General features: G+C 52.5%; 2 protein-coding genes, 1 long non-coding RNA gene and 1 pseudogene across 12 annotated transcripts in view; 2 read left to right on the top strand and 2 right to left on the bottom strand.

Moving 5' to 3' along the window:
- LOC103543572 (cationic amino acid transporter 4-like) overlaps nucleotides 1-7,059 on the bottom strand; it is a 35,006-nt gene extending 27,947 nt beyond the window's left edge. For 3 of the 6 annotated variants that reach the window (XM_070628279.1, XM_070628281.1, XM_070628283.1), the window contains exon 1: nucleotides 4,599-7,059. The gene's annotated coding sequence lies outside the window, so the exon portion shown is untranslated. The remainder of the gene's footprint in view (nucleotides 1-4,598) is intronic. The other 3 variants (XM_070628280.1, XM_070628282.1, XM_070628284.1) reach the window with 1 other exon arrangement.
- Nucleotides 1-27,985, bottom strand: part of LOC103544433 (cationic amino acid transporter 4-like) — a 222,477-nt gene that overhangs the window by 89,420 nt on the left and 105,072 nt on the right. The gene's annotated exons all lie outside the window — the stretch shown is intronic.
- On the top strand, nucleotides 540-27,984 carry LOC103545557 (uncharacterized). Its single transcript, XR_011542189.1, has 4 exons — nucleotides 540-4,286; nucleotides 24,006-24,180; nucleotides 25,084-25,230; nucleotides 25,680-27,984. It is a non-coding gene; the product is annotated as an uncharacterized lncRNA (long non-coding RNA).
- LOC103544147 (mitotic-spindle organizing protein 2-like) lies at nucleotides 5,128-12,536 on the top strand (annotated as a pseudogene).

The following is a 27,985-nucleotide window of genomic DNA, read 5'->3' as shown; positions in this document are numbered from 1 at the left end:
TTTTTGTTGACATTTCAGAGAAGGGAACTGATGGGGCTCAGGGCAGGCAACCAGAAAATGTGCCACTGTGGTATGTGATGAGGATCAAGGTTGCCCCAGGGAGAAAAGCACAAGGCGTTCTGGCCCTACGTGCAGATCTATATCTTCCTCTAGGAAATATAGGACGTCCTGACCTGATTCTATCCGGTTATAGCACCACCTGCTAAGCAGACTCCACCTGCACTGATAACATTTTAACGACTTTTTTTGCATGATCTTTCCTTTGACTTATAAAGAAATAACTCATATAGCTTTATAAATTTCAACCCATTGCAGCTCTTCACTGCCCATGGGTCTTGTCCCCATGCTATTCTCTGAATAAAGGAGCACTACTACCAGACTCTGAGAATTCAAGAGATTTCTTTCAACTCCTTGGCTCAGTGAGCCTGCATCGGTATACAGAGTATTTTGACCTTAAGACAATCAAGGCTCAGAAGACTCTGGAGGAACATTTGACCTTCCTCAAACTGCCTAAAAGAATTTGAGAGAGAAGGGTCTGTCCCAGGAGGAGATCTTACCATGGATAATTCTAGGTGTGAGGGGCAGGAAGGCATCTAGCGAGGGCCATTTTATCAAAAGATCTCTTTCGGGTCCCATTGTCTATAGATGGAACAACACAAAGATTTGTTTACCACATATGAACTCTTTTCATCTTCCTGTAAATTGTCTTCTCCCCCTTTGAAGTCTCAGGTCTCTGTCTCCCTCTCCTTAGTCCAGAAGGATATACATACCTCATTTTGCCTGACTGTCTTGGTAAAAAACACAATATCTGCAAAGCACAATAAAATGAGGCATGCCCATGACACGTGTTGTGACTTTGTCAAATTAACATTTGTTGAGTAGAGCCCTGGCGGCATTGGATGGTGAGCCTGGGTTCAACAACAGACTGCCAGGGAATTGAAATAGAGAAGTTTGTGACTCACAGGTCCTGGAGAAGGTCCATAGCACAGCTAGAGGGGACACACCGGGAGGTGCAGGCAGAGGGCAGGGCGGAACCTGGGGCATATGCCTTTATTGGGGTCCCCAGGCTAAGTACGGATTGGTCAATTCAAACCAAATGAGGTTTTGGTAAGGTTCGCAGGGGTCTTATCCAAGGAGTGCACAGGGGGAAGGCCCTGGGAGACAGGGAGAATGCCTCTCACAGGGGAAGTTGCAGGAGTCATATTAGGAACTGATATTTACTGGTGACTCAGTTACCTGGCCCCCCAACTCCAGAGGACATTAACCACAACCCTGCTCAGAACAAGCCTAACATATTATGTTGAGCATACAGGAAACCACAGAGAGAGGAAGAAGAAGATGGCTGAGACACATGGTCAAAAACAGTTAAAATCGGTTAAAGGCAACATGACAGTCTGACTTGACCTAACACAGACCCTGCAGCTCATTATATGCTCATTGGAAATTCAGGCCAAAAAGGGAAGAAAAGGGGTGGCAGGCCATTCCCCAGAAAACCCTGCCCCGTTGCCCATATTGCTATGAATATTCCTCCCCTTCATTATCTTGACCCCTTATAACAGCTGCTTAATCCCCCAGAGCTGAGAAGCTGATCTGTGAAATTTGCTCCGGCTTTTCTATTCTTTGGCCATTGAATAAAGCGTGTGCTACTGAATGCTCAGCTTCAGTCTCGTTTTAACTCTATGACACTGAACAGGAAAGAACCCTCCAAGGAAGAGCTGGGGACTGTGGGTTCAAGTCCCACCCGTGGATTCTTCCTCGGGTCCCCTCTGATAGTGGGTTCGAGGACCAGCAGAGGGAGGCTAAATTGGTAGCAGAATTGGCATCCAATTGTGGATTCGAGTCCCACGGAGGTGAAACTGGTAACAACTTTGCCAGTGGTTATCTAGGGCGTGTACTATCGGGAGGGGCTACTGTCACTTCAAGGCCCCTGCAGGCTGCCTGTCCACACAAAATGGAAGGTAAGGCAGCAACGCTATGAAGTAGGTTAGCTAAACTCCCAATAAATTCTTAGAAGAAAACATAGGAGTAAATCTTCATGACTGTGGGTTACCCAATGGCTTCTTTCTTTCTTTTAGTTTTTATTTTTATTGAGGTAACATTGGTTTATAACATTGTATAGGTTTCAGGTGTACAACATTAGAATTGGACATCTGTATACACTACAACGTGCTCACCACCAAAGGTGTAGGTTCCACCCATCACCATGTAATTGACCCCCTTTACCTATTTTCCCTACTCCCCAATGGTTTCTTTAACTATGACAGCAAAAGTTCAAGCAACCTAAGAAAAAGAAAAATAAATTGGACTTCATCAAAATTAAAAACCCACGTGCTTCAAAGGATACTTCAAGAAAGTGATGCCACAGAATGGCAGTAAATATTTGCAAATCATCTATCTGATAAGGGGATTGTATCCAGCACGAAGAACTCTTACAACTCAACAATAAAAAGATAAGTAGCCCAATTTAAAAATGGACAAAGGATCTCAACAGACATTTCTCCAAAGGTAGACAAATGTCCAATAAGCACATGGAAAGACTCTTGACATTGTCAGTCATTAGGGAAATGCAAATCAAAACCACAGTGCGACGCACCCCCAGGATGGTTACAGTCAAAAGTCAGAGAAGAGCAAGTGTTGAAGATGATGTGGAGCGAGTGAAACCCACACACACTGCTGGTGGGAATGCAAGATGGCACAGCTGATTTGGAAAACCATTGGGCAGTTCCTTAAAATGCCAAACATGAGGTTACTGTATGATCCAGAAATTCCAGCCCTAGGTTTTGTACCCAAGACATGAAAACATGTGTTGACACAAAAACTTGTACATGGACTTTCATAGCAGCATTACTCATAGTAGCCGAAAAGCAGAAGGAATCCAATTGTCCATCAACTCATGACAGAAAAATAAAATGTGAAATATCTATACAATGGAATAATATTTGTCTATAAGAATGAATAAAGTAGTGATACAACATGGACGAATCTTGAGATCATTATGCTAAGTGCAAGAAGTCAGCTACAAAGACCATATATAGTATGATTTCATTGCTATGAAATGTCCAGAATAGCCAAATTCATAAAGACAGGGAGTAGATTAGTGGTGGCCACGAGATGGGGGAGAGGGGAATGGGAAGTGACTGCCATTGGGACAGAGTTTCCTTTTGAGGTGATGAAACTGTTCTGAAATTAGATAGTGGTCATGGTTGCACAATTCTGTGGATTTACTTAAAACCACCGAAGTGTACATTTTCAGTTGGTGAGTATTACGGTATGTGAATAAAATTATCAAAATCAAAGACAAAACACCAAACTGTTTCCAAGAACTCCAGGGGCAGGAAGGGCTGGGTGCCAGAGAGAGATGGAGCCTGGTAAACAGAGGAGCAGAGTAAGAAGTGGGGAGACCAGTGCTTCTCCCAAGCTGGCCCCTTGTGTGTTACCTGATTGAGGTTGTGGAATGTGAAACAGTCACTCATGTCTAAGGGCTTTAAAACGGAGCTGGGAAGCCATGAAGGAAATGTGGTTCCTATACACATCCTCAGGGAGCAGAACATGACCTTCTGAACTGAGTAACCTGCAAGAAACCTGCAGCCCCTCACAGTGATGGGCTTTTGCCTCCCTCTGGCGAGCCTTAGTAATCAATTATTTGTAGCCAAGATTACCTTTCTGCCCCCAAACCAATTAACATTCTTAGTATGCATACTTCCTTTCCGGTGCCTTTAAAAGCCTCTGACTTTTACTCCCTAGGGTACACTATTCGGGTTTCTAACTGAATCTGTGCTTCCTGAATAGCAATTCTCTGATCGCACAATAAATGCCTCTCTGCCTCTCATTTTCGTTCTTCACTTCTAGGTTAATCAGGCCAGGGGTGCATGTCTGACTCCTGCCCAGCACTTGGGTTTCTGTTTTGATTCGAGCTAGAATATCAGCAAAAGCTGCAAAGCGAATATGCTCCTGATCTTTTCGATTTGTTCTGTCTTCTAGGCTTGGCCTGAAAGCTGACTCTGTAAACGCGCCCTTTGCTCAGCGCTGCCAAGACTTGGTTAAAGTCACTGAGGAGTTTCCCGCAAAGGTACAGCTCCGCTAGCGTCTCTGGGGCGTGTCTCATACACTCCTTGCGAAATGTTTTACTGATCCCCACCTCTGAGCACTGGCCTACGGAGGCCTGACCTGCACCGTAACTATCACATTCACAGACACAGAGAAACACGTGGACATGCAGGCCAGGATCGCGCCAGGCGTCCCCGCGGCCGCTCTGCTCTCGCTCGGGCTCACCGGCGTCCTGTGAGGTGAGCATGGGGGCCCCTCCTACAGATGGGGAAACTGAGGCTCGGAGAACTCGAGCCACGCGGGGAGGAGGGCTCGGGGGCCACACCGCTGGCTGACCCGAGGCTCCACTTTAATCGGAGCTCCCTTCCTCCGGCCCGTTCACCGCGCGGTAACCGAGCACCGCCGGGGCAGGCGCAGGAGGCGGCGGGAGGGTGGCAGGAGGGTGCCGCCGGGCCGGCCCGGGGCTCGCGGAGGAGCGGAGACGGCTCCGGCGGAGGTTCGGGGAGGCTGCTAGGACGGGGACCGTCCCGCGCGCGGCTCCCGCCACTCACCTGTGGGGTCCACAGCGTCGCACACTTCAGGCACGGAGGCCGCCATTCGGCTTCCGCGTGCGGAAATGTCGTCATCAAGATGCGTCAGGAGCCACGCCCCCTGGCCGAGCTAGAAACGCTCCCCAAGCTTCGCGCGCTAACTCAAAAAGCCCGTGAGCAGAACGATGTCGGCTGGGTGTGTGGATTCCCCCTCTGAATACGCGTGCGTAGTGGGGGTAGCTGCGCCTCTTGGGCCTGAGCTCACGCGCTGTATCCACGGCAAGGACTGCGTGTGTGCGATGCGAGGCCATTTATTGCGGCCATGGAGGCTTGTGCCCTAGTGGGGAGCCCGCGGAGAGCAATTACATTGATGGTCCTTTCTCCGGCAACTATTTATTGAGCGTCCACTGTATGCCAGACACTGCACTGGGTGCTGCTACCTAAGCGAGAATGACCGAAGCAGCCCAGCAGGGAAGGCCTGATCGCCAAGGAGCGGGTCTCTGAGGTCTCCACGTTTCCCCCCGCACCTAACACACCGGCCGGCACGGAGATGTCTGCGGACCGAACGGCCGAGGGGAGACGCGCCTTCCCTGCCCTCCGGGATCGGACTGCGGGGAGACCAGGCGGCAGCGCTGCCGGGAAGGGAACCGACGGCGGGGCCGGTAGACGGCGCTCTGGATGCCCCCGGTGGGGCGGGGTCGGGGAGCCAGTGCTGGGGCCGGGGGGGTCGCGCACCTTCCCACGGCCGCGCCGATGGTGGCGCCTGGGGGTAGAGGGTACCCTGCAGAAGCTCTCCCTGAGCCGGAAGAAGGCGCTGAGCGCCCAGGAGACGGACCCGGACGAGCTGTGCAGGCGGCGGGCGGCGCCATCTACCCTGCCGTGTTCAATGAGCGGGCGTGGCGGGGCTGCGGGCTCGGCGACCCCAAACACTCTGCTTTCCTCTCCCCGCCCTTATCGGAACCCCTGAGGCCCCGAGCAGAGTCGGGTCTTGATGGAGGCGGCCACGCCCGCCCGCTGTCGCCGAACATCCTGGCCTGGGGGCAAGGAGGGCTTCCTGCACATGGCGTCTGTCTCTGCAGGATCCTGGTGGCCCTGCTGACGCTGCACGTGGCGCCCCTCGCCGTCCTCCAGATGCTCTGTCCCTGTGCCGAGCAGAGGCTGCCAAGCGAGCCCCAGGCCTCATCGAGCGTGCCTGAGTCGAGAGGTCAGAGTTGGGCCGGTGCCCCCCGTCCCTGTGGCCCGGGTGGCGAGGTGGCAGGGGCGGCGAGGTGGCAGCGCCTGGCACGGGGCGGCCTTGGCCCTCAGTGGCCAGGCCTTTCTGTCGGTCTTCTACTAGGACCCACTGGGCCATCCAAGGACTCGCCCCTTGGGCTCCAGTCCCCAGCTTCGGCCTGGCTGCCGCCCTGGAGAGAGCACCTGCGGATCAGGTGGACGCAGAGCGGGTGCCCCAGGGAGGCCAAGTGGGCTGGGCCTCATCTGGGACTTTTGCTGCCCTCCCCTCTGCGCTCCTGCCTTCGTTCCACAAACCCTGGAACGAGACTGCTTTGGTGCCTGTGCTCATGGTTTGTCCGGCCTCAGGGAAGCGCTCAGGGAGCTGGGCAGGCAGAAGCCTTCCTGCCACCCCGTCACCTGTACCCCACTTGCCGGAAGTCCTGCTCTGGAGTCTGGCCAGATGAGCTTCCCTCCTCGGGTGATGGGGTGTGGGACAGGAGTGAGCGTGGCAGCCCCTGGCTGCCCTGGACACTCAGGGTGCAGAGGCTGGAGTGGCAGAGCACTGGGCTCAGGTGTGAGGGGCCTCCTCACTCTCAAGGGTCATGACTGGGGCATGAACAGGTGCTGGTGACAAGGTGTCATGGTGCAGCTCCAACTCCCTCCTCCCCGTGTGTCCCTTCTGCTCCTAAGTGCTTTCAGAAACCCTCTGACTTGCAGCCGAACCCCCTGGCTGGCTGCTTGGCCAGAAGCATGGGGCTCTCTCAGACACCCTGAGAAGGGCTGACCTGCAGGTGGAGGGCAGGCTGGGCCCCTGTGGGTGGGAGAGCCAGGGCCCTGGGTTCCTATGTCCCCTGTCCTACGTGGCCCTGGGTACTCGAGTGCAGGCATCCTCACTGACCCACGCTCTGTCTGCTCTCTCTGTGTCTCTCTGACCTCCAGGGCCTCTTTCTGCCAAGAACTGTAGCCCCCGCAAGGCCCTCCATTTCCTGGGCCCTGGGCCTGTGACCTCTGTGATCCTGCTCCACAGCCCCACTGCCCTGCACTCACCTCTCTCTCCCGGGCCCCCCGGGTCCCTCCAGTTCTCTTGCTGCCCGTTCTCTCCTTTTACAGGTTGCGTTTATTGGTTTATCTCTGGGGGTTGGTGAGCTCTCTTGTTTCCATGGAAACTGCCGTGGCCCCAGAAAGCCACAGCAGCTTTGAGCGACAAGGGCAGGACCCTGCAGGCCATCCCTGCCATCAGCTTAGAGACCGAAGACAGGATTTCAGGGCTCGCTTTATTAGAGACAACCCGCAGTCCTTCTGGAACGGGATCAACACCCCTGTCCCCGGGGGCTAACTCAGCTGGGTGAGACTCGGCTCTGTAGAGGTGTCCCCACCCCAGAGGAGGACAGCTGGCCAGGGGGCAGGGAAGGGGCTGCGTGGTACACTGTGCAGAGCAGAGCCCTGGGTGTGAGAAACGCCTCGGCCTCTGAGATGCTGTCAGCCACCTGAGTGGGCAGCCTGAGGACAAACTGTGACTTCTGCCTGGTTCCTGAGCTGAGAGTACCTTCCAGCCGTTTCTAGGGGTGTGTGAGGGAGGGCTGAGATTCCATACGTGGTGTGGCTTCACCCTCCTTCCCACCCCTCCCCATGTCGCCCACCTGGAAGTTCCAGGTGCCACCTGGAGCTCGGGCCAGGTCAGGGGAGGGGTGGGTGGACTAGTGGCTGAGCTGAGGAATCGATGGGTGAGTTTCCAGAAGGAAGGAGAAACAGAAACAGAGCCCTCCTCCCTCGAGGGGTGTTGGCGCTCACTCACTGAGGACTCTGGGTGCCAGGCCAACTCTAGCGCTGGGGGCGCAGTGGGACTGCGAGGTGGACATGCTCTTGGTCCAGGGAGGGAGATGGCTAGACAAACCGACAGTAACAGACGGGAGGAGGCCAGTGCAGCTGGCCTTGCTGGAACAGTAAGGGTTGAGCAGGCTGGGGGGCCCTGGGAGCCAGCTGCAGTGTCCTTGACCTGCAGCCCTGTAGGAGGGAGGTGGGGAGGGGGCTGAGAGAGGAAGGGCAGGTGGGGAGGCAGTGTAGAGCGTGGATCCAGTGGATCCAGGCCATTGGTGGGAGTGGGACCTGAGCTGGGGGTGCGGGAAGAGGGAGAGAGCAGAGTCAGGAGGGGAGCCCTGGGAATGGAGCTGGGAGCACTGGCACAAAGGGTTTGGGAGGTCAGTGGGGGCTCTGAGGGAGGAAGCCCCGAGCACAGGGACAGGAGTGGAGCGCTGGGCTACACAGTGTCGTTTTCTGCTCAAGTGCTCAGGCCTTGGGTCCTGCTGGGCTGGGTGGCCAGAGGCCAGGATACCAGGACACAGGGGCCCTGGGGAGATGCCTGGTGTGGGTAGAGGGCAGCCTGGGGAGGGGTTTGATGGGGAGGAGGAGGAGGGGAGTGGCAGATGAGGGGCCATGCCAGGAATGCGCTGTGGCCAAGAGGCCGAGGCCAGCAGACAAGACAGATCTCTGAGGCCCCTGTCGCAGCGTCTATGCACAGAGACCTTCCAGCCGCCTCATTAATGGCAGGATCTGGGGTGGAGAAAATCAAGAGTTGTCAGAGTGTTTTTCCAACTGTGGGGACCGTGGTGGCCTAGGAGAATGAGAGAGTTTGGGGCTGTGGGCACTCCCCGGGCTTAGGTTTCCCACAGAATTGGGGTATGCAGCTGCTCCAGGCTGTGGGCTGGAGCCCACTGAGGGGCTTGACTCTGTCTGGGTTCCTGACCCCCAGCCATTGAGGTGGCCCGTGGGGACTGTCACTGACCAGCTCACTCATTTCTGCATTTTCCCGTAGAAAAGGGGGAAGCAGAAGACCCCAGAAGCACTGAGGGGGAATGCTTGTCATGGGGGGACGTGGGTCGCTGAGGAAAGAAATTCAGTGGAGTGCTCCCTGTTGAAACTATAAAACTATATGTTTTAAAAGACGTCCCTCCAGGATGTGGGGGACGAACGTGGTGCGCGGAAGCCATGGGGCTCGCATGAAGCTTCACTGTATGATGCGGAAGCCATAGGCCCTGGGCTGGTGCGGTGACAGGTGCTGGGCGTGTGGGCACCCACCACGTGCCCGGGTGCTGAGGGATGGGCACAAAGAGGGAACATCTCACCTCACGCATGATTCTTACATTGATTCCATGTTGAAGTGATAATATGTTGGGTATTCAGGGTTAATTAAAACAGATTATTTAAATTAATTTCCTGTATCTTTTTACTTTTTGTGTGGCTATAGAAAATTTAAAATTACACGTGTGGCTCACATCACCCTTGTATTGGACAGTGCTGCTCCAGAACATTCGCACAGCACTTCTCCCAGAACACTGCGTCAGGGCTGTGTGCGCATGTGGGGAGGGGTCACCAGGCACATCCAGGTGGGAGAACACCTTCCCAAGAAGCGCAGGCTCAGTCCGGGGTTAAAGTGCATGTGTGCATGCCCGTGGTGCACATCTGTCCCTGTTGTTATGTCTGTAATGTGTTCTGGAAGCGCTGATTAAGCCCCTGCTGTGTGCCCGCCAGAGGGGCAGCGGGCCTGGCTGGTGGGTGCAGACCTTCCTTCTGGTGGGCTCTCTACCCACCGATGGATGCCCTGGCCTCCCACTCGCCCTGGCCTCCACCCTGCCGGGCAGCCTTGACAATCTCAGGTGGCTGCTGTGCTGCCATGCTGGCTGCAGTGCCCTCCCATGGCAGGCCTGTCGTGCGTCTGTGCTCTCCCCATTTCTCCCCTGTCCTCCCCGCCCCCTGTTCTTTTCCTCTCATGCAACATGCATTCAGTCTACACTCACGGCCAGTCACTAATATTTGCCTCTGCAGCCCCATTGGCCCATTTTCGCATGAGGGGCCACTCCCACCATGAAGGACAAAGGCCGCTTTTGGGGACCAGCAGGAAGGGATGGGAGCAGCAGCTCCTCTGGGCTTTTTATAAACTGTCCTCGTCAAACAGCTCTGCTGGCAGAGCTTGCAGGGGACGGTGAGTGGGGATCACAGGGGCCATACCAGAGAGAAATGGCGGGGAGGGTCCCACTGGTTATGGCCGGGTTCTCAGCTTCAGGGGCTCCTGAGTCACGTGTGGCCAATAGGCTGGTGCGTTTTAGGGTTTTGCTTCATTAGGGTCACCGACACTGAGTGGCCACAAGCTGGCTTTAGGGGTGGGAGGAGCCCTGACCTTGAAGACAATAAGCCAGACTGTTTTGAACATTCAGTGATCACTGTATGTCTGTGACACCTGAGAGGGGCCCTCCAGAACTGGGCCTGGGAGCATGTCTCCCCGCTCCCCACCCCAGCCTGCAGTCACCCTTGGCTCAGTCCTACCTTCCATTCCCTCCGACCATAATAACCCCTCCATGAGGTGTGTGACCAGCTCCAAAAGTCCCTTGCTGGGTCCCCCGGGGAGGGTGTGGCTGAGCTGGGCTTAACAAAGGAGGTCTTTGCATTGTTAGGCTCTGCAGACCATTCTTGACCTCCCATCCCCACACAGAAAATGAAGAGGCCTGGATGGGTCTCCCTACTAGTCCCAGGGGCACGTGATGCCTGAGGGGCTCCGAGAGCCGCACAGAGCTGGGTGATGGCCTGCTGTCATCACTAGATGGTTTCTCAGGGCCTTCTGGGGCTCAAAGTTACACTGCTTTCCTATCCCAGGGTTCATGAGCCTTGTCAGATTTAAAGATGAATGTTGTTTGCTCTTCTCTCCTCTCCTCTCATCCTTGAGTTTCCAGAAGGACCAGGTCCTTACTCTGAGTGGGAGAGGACGCTCACATGTGGCAGGCTGAAGGAAAGCTGGCTTCACAGTCAGGCCCTGTCTGAGACCCGCCACTTGCTGGGGGTGAGCTGTGCATGGCTGTACTCCCGAGTCCTCAGGAAAGGCCCCTTGTGGAGAGTTCGGGGACACCGCAGCACCCAGGGGCAGGCCCGAGGCCACAGAAGCCCTGCTCCTGCCTGGCCGGGCCTGGGCGGGGCTGTGGCCTCAGGAGGGCACCAGCACGTTGGGAGATGCTGCAGGGTGGTGGGGCCCAGGCTCTCGTAGGAGACGGGACCCTTGCAGTGGGGACCAGAATACTGGCATTTGCACCTAAGGAAATGGGGGTGACAGTTCTCTCTGCGTCTGTCTTTTGTGAGTCACTCGTGGGCTGTGCTGCCCAGCTTCACCCACCACACGCCCCTGTCTGCTCCCCCTCGGCTCTGGGTAACTTGTTACAATACCTTTGTCACATCAAGTGTGCATGAGCACTTGAGCGTGAGGCCCAGGGAGGCGAAGCCAGGAAGACCTGAGCCCTCAGAGTTCCCAGTGTGGCACCACTGTGACCCTCCCCACCCACCAGGCGGCAAAGACCCCTGAGGAAGAACTTTCCAGAAATTCTCTTAAGAAGGGCCATCCCACCCTTGCAGGAATCCTGGGGAGAATTCAGCTGTCAGTGTTAGCATGAAACAGTCTGATGTCCTTCTGGAGGAGCCAGGGTCTGCAGAGTCTCAAATGCAGGTGCCTCCACTTGCTCAAGGTGACAAATGGTGACACAGAAGTGACCTAACAGGACCCTGAGAACTTTCCTCATGTCTCTCCAAGAACTCACAATGCCCTGTTGCAGGCTGTCTGACTGAGAACCAGGATGGAGGCTGCGGTCAAGGAGGACACGTACCCTGCTGAGAGCCCGCAGGGCAGACCCTGCCAGGCCAGAGCAGAGGAGAGCCCTGGCTGGGGCAGGCTCAATGGGGAGGGATGGGGCCTAGCACGTGAGCCTGTTCCCAGGCATGTTTGTCCCCGTGGGGTCCTCTCAGTCTCACTGATGCTGTCACCCCCTCAGCCTGGGGCAGCTGCTCTTGTAATCCCACACCCTGGCCCAGGCGTGGCTACAGATCTTCCTGGCCGTCTGCACAGAGAATAAATTCAGCAAAGGACAAAGCAAGGAGGAGCTGAACTGAGGGCTCCGTCCGGGGAGCTTCCATCTGAGGGTGCGCGACCTAACAGTCAGGGCAGGCTCAGGCAGCTGCACCTCTTGGCAGGAGCCCATCTCGGGGTGGGGAGGAAGCCTGGGAGCAGGAGGCTTGAGCAGTGAGTGTGTGCAGAATGCTGAGGGATGGTGGGAAACGTGGGAGAAAGAGCTTTCCAGATCAAATCCAAAAGCCTGCCTCCCTACTGGACTGCTGATGTGCTTCCTGACCTGTCTGTATGTGCTTCCTGACCTGTCCTGTCGGAGAGGAGAAGAGTGCCTGGAGGCAGGGAGCCCTCCTGTGCTGCTGGCAGTCAGGGCCCACCGCATGCGCTCCCCAGGGCAGGAGTCAACAGGCCGAGATTCCCTTCCTCGAAATTGACCTCCAGAACTTTCCCATGGCTCCTCGGAGGGCCTCCTGCACTCTGCTAAGGACTCCTCTTGGAGGTGCTGTCTCCAGGCGGTGCTCAGCCTCAGGACTGCCATAGGGTCCCCGCTGAAAGGAACGTGACAGAAATGTACTCGACATTAATGCTGCTCAGAGAACACAAACACAGCAGGTGCGCGGCGACTGTGGAGCTTGCCTTGGTTCCTGATGACAGTGTCCCATGTCTGCTCAGAGAGAAACAAAGGCAGCAGTGCTCTCATTGGAGGCCAGGCACTGGCAGAACTTGGAGGCCAGGCACTGGCAGAACTCGGCGGCCAGGAAGCATCTGGCCAGAGGATGTCCCATCAGCCCAGTGCTGCCAGGCTGCTGCGGGGGTGTGTGTGTGTGGGGGGACCAGGGAAGAGCCCCCCTCGGAGTGGCCCCTGAGAGAGGCAGAGACACCTCCCGCCACCCTGCTGTGGGCTCCCCAGCCCTTTGCAGAGGCTCTGTGTGCCTTCCTCCTGACAAATAAAAATGGCAAGCAATAGGATATATTGGAGTATATGAGGAAGCCATTTGGTATAAACCTAATTCGGCCTGACTTTGTTTTTCCAAAAGGGCCTGACTGTGGCCATTGAGCATGCATTGTATATCTGCTTAGACATTTTGAGATGAAGGTGCAACTTCCCTCCCCCTCCCAACGTTGGCATCTCCTTAAAGATTAAGTGTCTTTCTTTAGGCTGGGAACTGATTGCAGCGCTCGTCTGTGACAGCCCAGCTCGAGGCAACAGACCTGCCAACCTGTGGTGTTCACTGAGACAGCAGGCCTATCTGCTGTTTCCATCAATCGCTGTGCTGACAGAGCAGCCTCGTGACTATTGTAAAAGGGACATTTCAATCATATGTGAAACATCCTCTTTGAGGGTATATAACCACCCTGTATACCCCCACTTCTTTGGAGTGCTCTGTTCCTTTGTGGAAAGACTCTCCCGGGTTATAATCCTCACATTTTAGCTCAGAATAAACTCACCCAAATTTTCATTTATAGATTGGTTATGGATTATTTTCATCGACATTTGTAACATCATGGGTAATGGACTTTGCCTCCCTCTGGCTAGCCTTAGCAATCAATTATTTTTAGCTATGATTAGCTTTCTGCCACACATCCTAATTAACATTCTTTATAATGCAAACCTCCCATCTGTGACTTTAAAAAGCCCCTGAGATTTACTCCCTAGTGGGACTCTATTTGGGTTTCTACCTGAATCTGTGCTCCCTGAATTACAATTCTTTTATCCCAAAATAAATGCCTCTCTGCCTCTCATTTTTGCTCTTTATTTTTAGGTTAACAAGGTGAAGGCATTACTCTCCCCCACTCCTCATAATCACTGAGTCTACAAAGCCACACGTGACCCAGATGTCCCTATGTCCTACCTCCTGGAGTTCCCCTTTCTGTTAGTATCCAAATGAGACTGCTCAAATCAGGTCATCCATTTCAGGTAGTCCAGGCCTCCCCAGTTTCTGAGGGCTTTTTTTGGTAGGGGAGGTGGGGGTGTTGGGGGAAAAAGTCTTAGATTTCTCCCAAGCCAGTCCTCCTTTCTATCTTTTCCTCCACTTTTGTCTGTCTTTGCAGCTTCTGTCCTCTCTGTCTCCATGCTGTCCCCTCCCCTAGTCTGCTATTCTCCCCAGGGCCAAATTCAGCCCAAACTCCACCATTCAAAGCCCACCAGCATGCGGCCCCATATTAGCTCTCTTCAATCATCCTTACTACACCTCACCATGAATGGGTTTCCCAGCCCTTCCTTCTTGTCCTCCAACCTGGGCAATGGCAGTCACCTCTGTCCCCACCTGCTCCAGCCCTGACCATAGGTGCACCCTCCCCCAATTCCTGTAGCCTCTCTGCCCAAGGCTGACTGGCTCCTTGTATCCACCATGTTGGGCCTCCCTGGGAGAGTCCCGTGTCTGGTTCTCCAAACACCACTCCCTGGAAGCCCCAGCTAGTGGCCTGACCCTTCTGACCCCCACACCCCACTCTGAAATCTGCCAGAGCAAGGGAGGAGGGGGAGCTGAAGAGTTTGTCCCACTGGACCCATGGTGGGAGAAGTGGAGGTTGCTGAAACCCAGGCCATTTGACTTGCCACTGAGAACATTACTCCATGCATCTATTGGCCTAGCCGTGTAGGCAGGGTAAGAAATCCACATTTTGCATCTGTGTTTTTTTAATTACAAAATTTTTTTTTATCTTTTACTTTTTGCTGAGGAAGATTTGCCCTAAGCTTGATACGGACTCTGATATCAGTTTCCCCACATTAAACCCAGCATATATGAGGTTAAAACCAAAATACTCTTTCCCTGCTTACTCCCTGGCTTCCTGGCTCCAGAATCCACTATCCTCCATGGAGACAGACACCACCAAGGGCAAGCACCTGGATTCACTATCTCCTCCCCACAAAGAGATACAGGCTGGTGGGAAAGCTGCTGACTAGCAAGGTCATGAGCTCCCTCCTCTCTGCAAGTATCTCAAGGCCAAAGACAGGCTGGTGGGAAAGCTCCAACCAGCAAGGCCATGTGCTCCTTAAAAACCCTACCTAAAACCCCAAATAAAGACCCTTCCTTTTAGCTTTTTGGGGAGCTTTGGATTTCAGCATTAGCTGCCCTTCCTCCTTGCTCAGTGCTGTGCAAAAATAAAATTCCTACTTTCTTCCACTACCCCTGGTGTCAGAGATTGGTTTGCTGTGCAACAGGTGAGCAAACTCACTTCAGGTTCAATATCAAACTGACATCTCTACCCAATCTTTCCCCCCCTTTTTTTTTTGCTTGAGGAAGATTAGCCCTGAGCTAACATCTGCTGCCAATCTTCTACTTTGTATGGGGGTTGCTGCCATAGCACGGCCACTGACAAGTGGTGTAGGTTCACACCTGGAATGCAAACCTAGGCCGCTGAAGTGGAGCACACCAAGCTTAACCACTAGGCCAAGGGGCCAGCCTTGCATATGTGGTTTTTAAAAAATTTTACTTTATATTTATTAATATATTGATATATAATTTATATTTGTAAATTATTATACATAACTTATATTTATGTATTTATATTCTCTGTATTTAACTCCTTTTCGGTGTTGCCTGCTCTACAAAATTCCAGCTCATTCAGGTCGTGCTTAGAATAGCCAGGTGAGGGGCTCTTTCCTCTGTTGGGTAACCAACACTCTCCCGTGGACCAGCAGCAGGAGTGGGGGATTCTGGGGGTGGTAAACTGAGGGCATCAGTGACCCTTCTGGACCTTGGGAATCCCATGTTCTTTCACCAAGATGTGGGGTGTGGGTAATTCTTCAGCCTCCTTCAGTGACCACGTGGGGGTCTTCTGCCCCCATCCTCCCCCGCTGCCATATGCCCCCTAGTGGGCGAGTCCAACCCGCACCTGCTGCCTGCTGGCCTCCACCCACCCAGGAGAGCCAAACCCTTTGTCCTGCTGTCGTGACACCAGCCCAGCCAAGAGCTGCCAGTGTCACCGTCTCCACCGCAGTCCATGCGCCGCGCTGATTCCCACAGCTCCCCCAAGCCCGCCCTGCCCTCGTGCTGCTTGGAAACCTCATGATACTTTCTTTAAGACCCGCTCACGCATCCCCAGTCTCCCAGAAGGCAGAAGTACCCCTACCTTCCTCCTCGAGTTTCCCAGCCGCTTCCTCCCGGGACTCAGCACTGGTCCGCCCCGCGTGTGCTTGCAGGAGTGTGGTGACACGTCTGCCCCTGACGGGCCCAGGATTGGAGCTTCGTCCCAGCCCAGGACGCCGGCCTCGGCAGGGAGAGGGGTGCTGACAGCCCTCCGTGGTGGCTGCGCTGCCGGCTGCAGAGCCTCTCACAGGCCTGGCCCTGTCCCTCCCGGCCGGTGCTGCTCGCAGGGAGCCCGCCTTTCACGGATGGACGGGGCTCGGGCGCCGAGAGCTGACAGCGCGGCCTTCCCATCAAGGCTCCCCCAGCCCAGCCGCCGTCAGCCCCGCCAAAGCCGGCACCGCACGTTCAGCTTTCCGCCCAAAGGGAAGACCAATCATAAGATCGATTTTGCTGGTGGGGAAAATGGCCAATCGCAATTGGGGTCCCAGCCTAGCCCCGCCCCCAGTAGACTCGGGTGTTTCCAGCCTTGACCCAGAACGCTGCCGTGTGGGTGTGCAGGGGCTGCCAGGGGCGGAGGGCTGGGAGTCTGTAGACATGGGCAGATCCCCTTCCATCGGCCACATGCGAGGATTCCTGTTTTCCCACACAGGATAGGCTTCTGCCTTTAGCTTGTTCATTTTTGTATCCTCAGCTCACAGGTATCTCCTGGGTAATTGTTGGATCAATATGTTAATAGTTTACATATCGGTGGAACCCAACCATCACCTCTGTCATCGTGCGCTTCTAGAACAAGCAGTGCCCAGAGACAACTTCATGTGGAGAGAGACCAGAATGACCCTGGGACGGGACTTCACACGGTCCAGGTCAAGTTTCACTTGTTCCCAGGGAGCTGAGGCTGACGGGTAATCATCTCAGCCTCAGTTTCCCCTCCTAACCACTGTGGTAACCGCCAAGCTTTATAAAAAGCATGTAACTATATAATAACTCACAGTAACCTCTGGGTTAACCTCTCCTTTTGTAGAAGTTGGTTTTGAGGCTTCTGTTTACTGGTCATTGCACAGCATGAAATCAAGCTGCTCACAAAAATGTTTTTCAGAGGTGAAGTATTCCAAGTGTAAAGGAAAAGTGTCTTCTGTTACCTGACAGAAGAAAGGAAGCTTCTAGATTAGAAGAAATTTGTGCATTTCATCATTTTTAGGAGCTACTATTTTTAGCAAAGTCTTTGTCTTTAAGAGGAAAAATACCATGATTAATACTTTCAGAAGAGCTATTCAGCCGTTGTTTGTTGGTATAATAGGATCTTCTCAAGTTGAAATGCCTAAATATGATTTTAAGAGTTCATGGTATTTAGTTACACCAACTAAATTAAGAAACTTCAAGTGAGAGGGAGGTGGTGACAAGTTGGTGTGAATTTAACCTAAAAGAACTTACACTGATCTTCTCTGAGACAATACTTTGTGTTTGAAGGGTTTGCGTCACAAGATGAGTGTAATGGAAATCCCAGCTGCAGAAGTTTTGATTAAAATCCTCCTTTCTGTATCCCAGAGCTTTCTCACAAAGTTGAGAACCTTCTGGAGAATTTGTCCCGCCTCTAAGGGCGATTTTCCTTCTGGCTCAGTATTGCAGTTTGGAACCAGAATTAGCCCATTGGCTGTGAATTAGCCCCTTGTCTTTCACTTACTATAGAGGAGCCCAGAAGCAGAATTTCTAGGCTTCCAGACTGTCACTCTCACGAGCTAGGAGATTACAATGCTGGGTTAGGGAGTCAGACAGAACTTGAACTGTAATGTGGTCATAATTATATGATGAGAAAATAATACCCATGCTTAAAATGATCTGGATCCCGATGTGGCCATTTTGACTGCCTATTTCATTTTTATTCTGGTTCCCCCTGAGTGAGTTCCTAATAGGTGTAAGGAATTTGTCCATTTCATCTATGTTATCCAATTTATTGGCACAGAGTTCATAATATTCCTTTACCCTCTCAATATCTTAGTGTCAGTAGTGACATCCTCTTTTTCATTTCTAATATTGGTAATGTGTATCTTTTTCTCTGAATCAGTTTGGCTGGGGGTTTATCAATGTGACTGTTCAGTTCAAAGAACTAGGTTTTGGGGGCTGCCCTGGTGGCATAGTTGTTAAGTTCACATGCTCCACTTTAGTGTTCCAGGGTTCACAGGTTTGCTTTCCCAGTGTGGACCTAGCACCACACATTGAGCCATGCTGTGGTGGCATCCCACATGAAATAGAAGAAGATTGGAACAGATATTAGCTCAGGGCCAATCTTCCTCACAAAAAAAAGGAACCAGGTTTTGGTTTCATTGACTTCTTAGTTTTCCTGTCTCTCTGTTTTCTGTTTAGTTTATTTCTGCTCTTTATTATTTCATTTTTTTCTTGCATAATTTTGATATTGGCTCTTTTTCAGTTTCTTTCTTTCCTTTTTTTTTTTTTTTTGAGGGAGATTAGCCCTGAGCTAACATCTGCTGCCAATCCTACTCTTTTTTTGCTGGCCCTGAGCTAACATCTGTGCCCATCTTCCTCTACTTTATATGTGGGATGCCTGCCACAGCATAGCCTGATCAACAGTGCCATGTCTGCACCCGGGATCCAAACCAGCAAACCCCGGGCCAATGAAGCAGAAGGTGTGCACTTTACCACTGTGCCACTGGGCTGGCCCCTCTTTTTCAGTTTCTTTCTTTCTTTTTTTTATAATACCTGTGTTGTTTTAATTTGCAATTGCCTCATCACTTGTGAAGTTGATCATCTTTTTCTTTCTTTTTTGCTTTTTTTATTTTTTAAAGATTGGCACCTGGGCTAACAACTGTGGCCAATCTTTTTTTTGTTTTTCTACTTTATCTCCCCGAACACCCCCTGTACACAGTTGTATATCTTAGTTGCAGGTCCTTCTAGTTGTGGGATGTGGGACACTGCCTCAACGTGGCCTGATGAGCGGTGCCATGTCAGCGCCCGGGATCCCAACCCTGGGCTGCCACAGCAGAGTGCGTGAACTTAACCACTCAGCCACGGAGCCGGCCCCCTCTTTTTCAGTTTCTTAAGATGAAAGCTTATGTCATTCATTTTGAAACTTTTGAACGACTTCCTGTGTCTGTGTTCATGAGGGTTACTTGTCTGTACATTCCTTATGCTGTCATTTTGGTACAAGGATGATGCTGGCCTCATGGAGTGAGTCGGGAAACATTCATTCTGCTTCCATTTTCTATAAGAGTTTTATAGGTCATTGATTTTAGACCTTTGTAACTCTTTCTGATATGAGTGTTTATTTTATATGTTTGCCTCTAAGCACTGTTTTAGCTGCATCCCACAAATTTTGGTATGTCATGCTTTCACATTCATTCCAGTGAAAATACTTTTTAACATCTCTTGTTACTAGTTTCCAACTATTTGGGTATTTTTCAGATGTCTTCGTGTTACTGATTTCTCATTTAATTCCAGTATTCAGAAAACATTTCTTGTATTATTTGAATTTTTTTATTAATACCTTTACTAATAGGTGCTTGCAGTTTGAGTTTTTTAAAAATATCAAGTTGTAAACTTTTATCACAAATTAAAAATGAGGTTCTTAGAAATAGAACTTGACCAGATATGAAACAATCGAAAAACCTTTAATGATATATTGAGAAAAATTAGGGTTCATAACAAAAAAACAAAGTTTGTCATTGCCAAAAAGAGACGTCTTTAGATAAAATAATGAAAGTTTCATGCTGTGTAGATAATGCAGATGGTTTCAGTTATATGGTCAACGGGCAAAAAGCAAGCCCAGGAGGTCTTCCGCTGCGATCTTCTGTTCGTTTCTCAGTGCTGGAATGTCGTCTTCATCTTTTCGGGTTGGATGACTACAGACGGTGGTGGAGGCGGGAAGCCTGTGTCTACTCAGCTGCCCTGCTCAGCCCTGAGAGGGGGGTTCTCAGCTGGGGGTCAGCTGCTTTCGTCTCCTGGCCATCTTGTGGTCTAGGGATTTCTTGGCCTCTGTGTCGGTCGTTGAAGGTGCGGCGGTGCTGACGTTAAGGTGGCTGCTTATAGTAGGTCTCCTGTCCTCGATCTTCCTGATATGCTTGGCCATCCTCTCTGGCTGTCTTTGGTGAGGAGGCCCCTACGGCACTGTGGTCTATACCCCGATACAGCTTCTGTCTACTGGTCTGCCTTGTTCTCCTGCATCTGGCTGTCAGTCCCCTCCATCACTTCTCTCTGCACAGGAGGGCTGGAACACTGTGGTTGTCACCCGTAAGGTCTCCACATGTAGTGAGGTGGGGACCGAGGCCTGCGTGTGGTCGGGCTGGCATGGAGCCTGACCTTTGGGAGCTCTCTCTGATCCCACATTCTTCATGCTCTCACTATTCTGGTGGATCTGCTGGAGGGTGTGTGGAGGCCCCTTTGACTTGAACAGCGGCTATGCTGGCCCCAGGGTGCTGCACATTTACTGTGTGCACTGAAGCTCTGCCAGGCCTGTCACATTTGGTCCTCTGCCCCCATCTCCCTCAGCAGCATCAAACTGCACAGTCTCCCCATCTCCTGCACTGTGAAGGTCCCCGCTGGACTTCCTCCTCTGTGGCGGTCTGGGTACCAGTACATCTTCCCTGGTCCTTCCTGTGGATGAAACCATATCCACTTCTTACACTGAACCATTTTACTGTTCCCAAGCCTGTGTCACAATTACCTTCTTGTGCCTGCACTCCGCCCATGGTGCTGGGTTTGGTGTCAGCAGCACAGGGGCAGGGGCAGCTGAGGGTCTTGGCCTTGCTGTTCAGGGTGTGGTGACAGTGACTGGGCCAGCTCACCCCTCAAAGGTGCAGTGACGGAGCCTGGAGCTGGAGGCAGGGCTGCTCAGGGCTCTCTGGGCTCTGCTCTTCCTCCCACTACTGAGCAAACTCTTCTTTGGATTATTTGGTGTTTACTGAGACTTGTCTCTGGTTGGTGGGAAATGTGGTCTCTTGGCAAATGTGCCCTGTGCACGTGAGAAGAGTGTGTCCTCTGCTGTGTTGGGGGCGTGTTCTGTAACATCAGTTCGGGCAGAGTGGTGACGGTGCCGTCCAGGGCTTCCGCATCTGTCCTCGTCTCTGTCTAGCTGCTCCATCAGTGATCGAGCGAGTGTTGAAATCTGGGACTGTGGGCTGTCTGTTTCTCCTTTCAGTTATGTGGGTTTTCTTTGTATATTTGAAGCTCTGGGACTAGAAGCTGTGACTCTCCTGATACACAGCCATCGAGGACTGTGATGCCATCCTGGTGAATGGCCCCTTTGTTATTATGAAATGACCCTCTTTCCCTGGGAAATTCTTTGCTTTGAAAGCAGCACTGTTGGTCCTGGCCTGTGCTCTCCCCACTGGACCCCAGTGAATGTGCTGCTCCCTGGGAGCTCCCTGCGGGCCAGGTGCTATCTGGCCAGGCCTGTCCCCTACCCCCAACCCGAGGCCTGTGGGGGCATCAGAGAACTGAGAGAACCTGAGTTCCTGCTAGTCTGCCCACTCAACTGCAGGGTCGAGCTCACAGTGGCACTCTTGGAGAAGCATGAGATGAGTGGTGGAGTGGGAGGCCCCAGCATCAGCACTTGTTCCACGCGTCCTGGAGCAATGTCCTCGCTGCCCCCTCCATGTGCACATGCGTCCCCCCACCCATGCTGTCCCACCTCATCCAGAGCAGAGTTCCCTCTACCCCTGCTTGGAGGATGCCTGGTGTGGCGGTCCATCCATGCCAGCCTCCCCTCTCCCAGACCAAGGCCCATCTGCACTCAGCACGTGCTGCTGTCCGCAGAAAGCAGAGGGCACAGAATGCACACTGCACTGCCCCTGCAGCCACCGCCCTCCTTTCCTGTGGGGGAGCCTCAGCCTGCGGGTCTCTCTCCTCTTTCCTTTTCCCTGTCTCTGGGCTTCCTGCACTGAGCACATAGTTGGGTCTGCTTTTTTCTCCCTCTGACAATCCGCCTTTATTAGGTAATTATGTTGAATTTGTAATGACGCTGATGCAACTATGGGCGTGGTTGGGTTTAGATCCACCAGGTTCCTGTTTGTTTGCTATTTATCCCATTTGTGTCCATTTCCCTCTTTTCCTACCTTCTTTTGGGTGAATTATTGGTATGATTCCATCTTATCTCCTATATTAGCTTCATGGCTCAGCCACTTCATTTCATGTTTTGTGGTTGCTTTGAGGATTCCTGCCTCCATCTTCTGTTTGTGCCAGTCTGCCTTCAGATGACACTGTCCACTTCACGACGGTCCACTTTCGTGTCCCCTTCTTGGCCTTGGTGTTGTTGTTTGTCATATTTTACTTTTATATGAGTTATTAACCCCACAATAAATCATTATTTTTGCTTTAACATTCAACTGTGTTTCCAAAATATGGTGAAAGTCTTTGATATCTGCCCCATATGTAGCAGTCGTGGTGTCTGCGTTCCTTGCGTGGTCCCAGCTGTCCATCTAGGATTGTTTCCCTCTGCTGGAGGGGTTCCTTTCACATGTCTTGTAGTCGTGCTCTGCTGATGATTAATTCTCTCAGTGTTTCAATGTCTGAAAAATTTTTATCCTGCTATTTCTTTTACAGTTTAACTGAGGTATAATTGACATAATAATAAAGTAGTCATTTAAAGTGCATAATTAGACAAGGGTTAACAGTGATTAACATATTGATAAGCCATGAAGCCATCACCTCCATCGAGATAATGAGCATGTCCATCACCCCCAAGTTCCCTCGTGCCCCTTTGTGAGCCCGCCCTCCTGACCCCGTTGGCCCTCCCTACAAATCTACTTTTCTGTATTTCCTATAATTTTGTGTCAATGGGATCACTGAGTTCATTGTTTGTTGTGGTTTGGATTCTTTCACTATGACTGAAATTCATCCGTGTGGTTGCACGTGTGAACATGGCTCCTTTTATTGCTGAGAATCACCTTTTCTGTGATAAAATACATGACACAAAAATTACCACTTTAACCATTTTTATGTGTATAATTCAGTAGCACTAAGTACATGCACGTGTTGTATAACCAGCACCACTATCTGTTTCCAGAACATTTTCATCATCCTCAAATGTTATCTTCTATGGTATATAATCTGCTGTTAATACATCCAGTGTGTTTTTCATTTCAGACATTATTGTTTTGATCCTTAGCAGTTTGATTTAGTCATTTTAATGTCAAACATGTTCCCCTTATCATGCTAATTTTTCCTCTACCTTCCTGAGCATGTGGGTATATAACAGTTATTTTAATGTCCTTATCTACTGATTCTATCATCTATGCCATTTCTGGGTCTGTTTTTATTGATTGCTTTTTCTCTTCATAGAGTCATATTTTCTGGATTTATTTTGTATACCTGGTAAGTTTAGATTGGACACCAGACATTATGAATTTCACATTCTTGGGTGCTAGATTTTCTTGGTGTTCCTTTAGCTATTTGTAGACTTTTTTTGGGGATGCTATCAATACACCTAGGAACAGTGTCACCCTTTGAGGCTTGCTTTTCAGCTTGCTGAGGTGGGTTTTGAACAGCCTGGGGTGTAGGCCTCACTGGGCCCCGCTTCTGCGGACCCTGTGCAGTGCCTGTGAGGGAGACGTCTTTCCAGCATGGCGGCTGTGAGCTCAGGAGTCCCCCACACATGTGTGCCAAGCCGGCCGCAGCTGTGGGCTCTGTGGGACCCCCCACTGGTCTGCACAGAGCTCTTCCCTGCAGCTCTCTCCCCCTGGTCTCAGCACCACAGTTTCCAGCTGCCTTGGCCTCCCCGAACCCCAAATCCTCTCTTCACAACTCGGGGGGATCCCTGGGCTTCGGGTCTCCCTCCCTCTGCTGCAGCCGGGAAACTCCCCAGCAGGCTTCTGGGGCAAGAACACACTGACTTTGTTTCTCTGCTCTGAGCCATCATTGCCTCTGCTGCTGTTGTCCAGTGACCAAAAACTATTATTTCATACATTTTCTCCGATATTGTAAGCCATTCCTTAAAACAGGGTGGGAAATCCAGCCTTAGGTGGAAGCAAAATTGCTTGACTGCTTATTTTATATTAGTTTTTATATTACTTGCAGATCACTTGGAAGATGAGTTCATAATGGTGGTATTCCTGTTCAAGGTGCAAGTGTGTCTCTGTCCACATTGGATGGCGGGTTTCAGATATGAAATGATCATGGCTAGTCATGGGATGTAATGTCTGAGCAAACCTCCAGACACCAAAATGTTTTACAAATATTAATTTATGACATCAGGTCCCATTTGCATGTCATAGAGTGACAATTTGCTTGAAAATGAGGGTCTCACATTTATGTTCTGGTTCGAAGTGAAAGTGTGTCTCTATCCACGTGGGGCAGGCAGAGGTCCAGATGGGCAATGCCTGCTGGGAATGGTGCTGTCTTGAATGTGGAATTCACCTGATGGTCAGATGCCAAGTATCAAATTGATGACTCATTCGACATCTTCGGCGAGACTGGGGCTGGCAAAAGTGTGCCCAGAGCAGTGTTTGTGGACCTGGAGCCCACCATGTTGGTAGGTATACGGACACTCACAGTGGCTGTCCTGGGAGGGTGGGAGAGCCTTGCTAAAACCCTCCGTGGGCTCCTTTGGATCTCCTTGCAGAAGGGACGGACATACAAGTGTATGCCCGTGGTCTCGTTAGGTGACACACTAGAAGGTTAGTGCCTGAAATGTCCATGTGACTCAGGCTCCTAATTGAGAAAAACCTGCTGTGAGATTGGCCGGCAGTGAGATGGGCTGGGGGTGGAGTCACTCATGGCCTCCTTGGCCCGGTCAGCTGGTTGTGGAGACCCTGTCTGCAGGGCGCCCGGGCACCAGTCTCTCCTTAGTGCTGTGCAGTCCCTCAGGTTGGGGAACGAGGCTTGACCTGCATCTTAGACATAGAAAGCTCAGTATAGAACATTCATTAGGTTCCCCCAGATTAGAAGTCTGAGGTAGTTTCCAAGGAGAGCTGCAAAGAGAGCACCTTTCAGTGGCCACCAGGGGATGACAGAATGTCACCCTGCAGCCTGTGAGACCCAGGCCACATAGGGTGCCCTGCCAGGACTGCCCAGCAACAGTCATGCTGGGGACTGTCTAGCCTAAGGGATTTTTAAATTCCACCCTTGGCTGTAGCTACGAGGATAGAAGATACACGCACGTGTAGAGCTGCCTGTGTGCGGTGCAAGAGCTATCCTCCCTTCTTGGGGAACCAGTCATGCTGGCATTTGTACCGTGAGTTGACTCCTCTCTCCTAGAGCCATCGGGTGAGGTTGTGGTCTGTGTATTACACAGACATGTCTCCTGTGAGACACCGATGCTGCTGACCTGCAAGGAACAGTGTGTGCTTGGTAGAAGGGGACGGTCCCAATCTGTCCACCTGGGTGAATTAACAACAGGCCTTAAAGACTCGTGGTCCCTGTGTCCTCTTTGTAGATGAAGTGCACAGGGGCCCATAGGCAGCCCTTCCACCCGGAGCAGCTGATCACCAAAAAGGAAGACGCAGCCAATAATTACGTCAGAGGCCATTGCACCATCAGCAAGGAGATCGTCGACCTGGTCCTGGACCGGATCCACAAACAGGTGAGAAGAGCGCTGAGAAGGCCACCTGTGGACACTGTCCTGCACAAGAGGGTAGGCCTTGGAATGTGATCAGGAGGACATTTTGGCAAAACCGAGGCCAGAATCACGAGTCGACAGTCTTACCCTCCAGTGTGGCTGCAGTGCATCCATACGTCTTTACCGTCTGTCTGCTTTGCCTCTAAGTACCATGCATGTTCACTGTGGAGGGTGTGAACGGTGTGACCTTGCAGAGGAAGAGAAGTGACTGGGGCTGGTTGGAGGTTGCGCTGTGCCTTCTGCCCACGTAGGCTCCCATCCTCTGCTTTCTCTCAGGCGGATCTGTGCACAGGGCTTCCTCATTTTCCACAGCTCCGGGGGCAGCCCCGGCTCTGGGTTTGCATCTCTGCTCATGGAGCGCCTCTCGGTGGACTATGGCAAGAGGTCCAAGCTCGAACCTGCCATTTCCCCAGCCCCCCAGGTTTCCACGGCCATGGTGGAGCCCTCCAACTGCATCCTGACCACCCACACGACCCTGGAACGTGCTGACTGTGCCTTCATGGTGGACAAGGAAGCCATCTATGACATATGTCATCACAACCTGGACATCGAGCTGCCCACGTGCACCAACCTCAGTCGTCTCATTGGGCAGATCATGTTCTCCATCATGGCCTCCCTCCAACTGTAATGAAGAAAACCCAGCATGTATTGAGCACCAACTGCGTGTGGCACATTCTGGATGCTGGAGACACAGCAGCCAACAGAGACACTGTCCCTCATGGTGGAGACAAGGAGACAGGTGGTCAGAGGCCTGTGCTAACCTGAGAGCTGGTGTAGACAGGACCATGCGCTGATGGAATTAGCCATGTGGGGGGTTCAGGATTCAGTAGTGGGCCCCATGCTAGATGGGCTGATCTGGGAAGGCTCTGGGAAGACCTAATGCTCGATTGTCACTTTAACAAGATCCCTGTGGCTCTGTGAGGACAGTAGACAGCTAGAGGATGAGTGGGCAGGGGAGGCTGTGGCCTGCAGTGGCAGGCGTGTGACAGAGAGGGAGCTAATGGTCAGGAGGTGGAAGCCCCAGGTCTTAGTGCTGAGACCTAGGGAGGGTCGGGTTTGGGAGGGAGGCTATCCATTGGTTTGACACAGGCCGAGTTCGGGGTGTGGTGGGGACATGACTGCCTCAGGCAAGCCCTCCCTGGTACCCACAGCCCAGCCCTCCTGGCTCTTTGACCTCTGTGGTTCTGGTCCCACCTGCAGAAGGGCTTTCCCAGGCTCTCTCTATCCCTGGGATGTGCTGTGTGGTGGGCACGGGAAGGCCTTGGACGTGGACTTCAGGGCTGGCTCTGCTGTCTCAGGACCAACAGTGGACCTGGCCACTCCCCAAGCCCTCCTCCTCAGCCTCAGTGTCCCTGTCTGTGGGATGGGCCAGTTGGAAGCATCCACCTGCAAGGTCTCCTCCAGCACTCTGTTCTGTGGGGATGTCAGATCTTCCGGGCAGGGGCCCTATCCTGTGACAGGCATGGCTGGCCCCCTCCCAGGCCAGCCTCTGTTGAGTGAGCGCACGCCCAGGACCGAGAGTGTGCTCAGGAAGGCCTCTCTCCCAGGCCTGTGTCCCCGTCCGCCTCCTCCTGACCTGGGCTCTCAGGTGCCTGTGTCAGGAATATCCATGGAGGCCTGAAGGGCATGGGAGGGAGGCAGTGAGGCCACCCCTGTCCCACAGGAGCTTGTCCTCTGACCATGGGGAGACTGGGACACCCCCACTAAGCAGGGAGGGGAGCTTGACTACTCAGGTGTCCAGGGACAAAGAGCCATGGGCCCTCTGAGGAGGGGACACCAGGCAGGAGGACTCTTGACAAAGACAGTGGTGGGATGGAGAGGGGAGGGCACGCTAGGCAGGGAGAATGGCTTGAGCAAAGGGGCGGAGGGGGAATGAACTCATGTCTCGGAGGGAGGAAGACGCTGTTGATGGGGGCTCAGAGCCCAGACTTGAGCCAATCGCTTTACCAGCTTTACCAGCACCCCGTCCTGGAGCAGGCCTTGCACAGCTCTGCCTGAGCCCTCCCCTCCAGGGACTCCAGCCACCCCTTGGCACTTCCGTGTCACCCCTGTGCACCTGCTACCTGCCATCCGCTGGATTCTATTTTCTGGAATCCCACGTCTGCCAATGGAGCTACCAGGTACAGTCTTGGGCGGGGGGTGGAAGAGAGGATCCCTTACCTCCACCCACTTCCCAGGTCACTGTGAACTAGTGGCACCAACAGGGCAATGAGGAAGCCAGCCACCTCTTGTAGGGGATTGAATGGTGACCCCCCCAAAAGGTATGCCCCCCCAGAACCTGTGAACATGACCTTCTTTGGAAAAAGACTCTTTACAGATGTAATTGACAAGGATCTCAAGGTGAGCGCATCCTGAAGCACCCAGGTGGCCCTAAATCCAGTGACAAGTGTCCTTATAAGAGGAGGAGAGACACAGATGCAGATCAGAAGACATAGAGAAGGCCCTGTGACACCAGAGGCAGAGCCTGGAGTGGGGCAGCCATGTCACATGTGACACCTGGGGCCAACAGAAGCTGCAGGAGTCAGGAAGGTCCTAGAAGCCCAGAGTCAACACGGCCCTGCCAATGCCATGATTTCAGACCTCTGGCCCAGGATGGGACCCAAGCCACGGCTCACCCACCATCCGGGATCCTTGGTCACCCTGCCTAATGGTGGTGTAGTGAGTGGCCAGGTCACCTCAGGATGCTGGGGTGTCAGTGATGAAGTAAGGCACTGTGGGG

The sequence above is a fragment of the Equus przewalskii genome, chromosome 7 (genome assembly GCF_037783145.1).
Source record: "Equus przewalskii isolate Varuska chromosome 7, EquPr2, whole genome shotgun sequence".
In the NCBI taxonomy this organism is placed as follows: Eukaryota; Metazoa; Chordata; class Mammalia; order Perissodactyla; family Equidae; genus Equus; species Equus przewalskii.
This window is presented reverse-complemented; position numbering and strand designations above follow the sequence as displayed.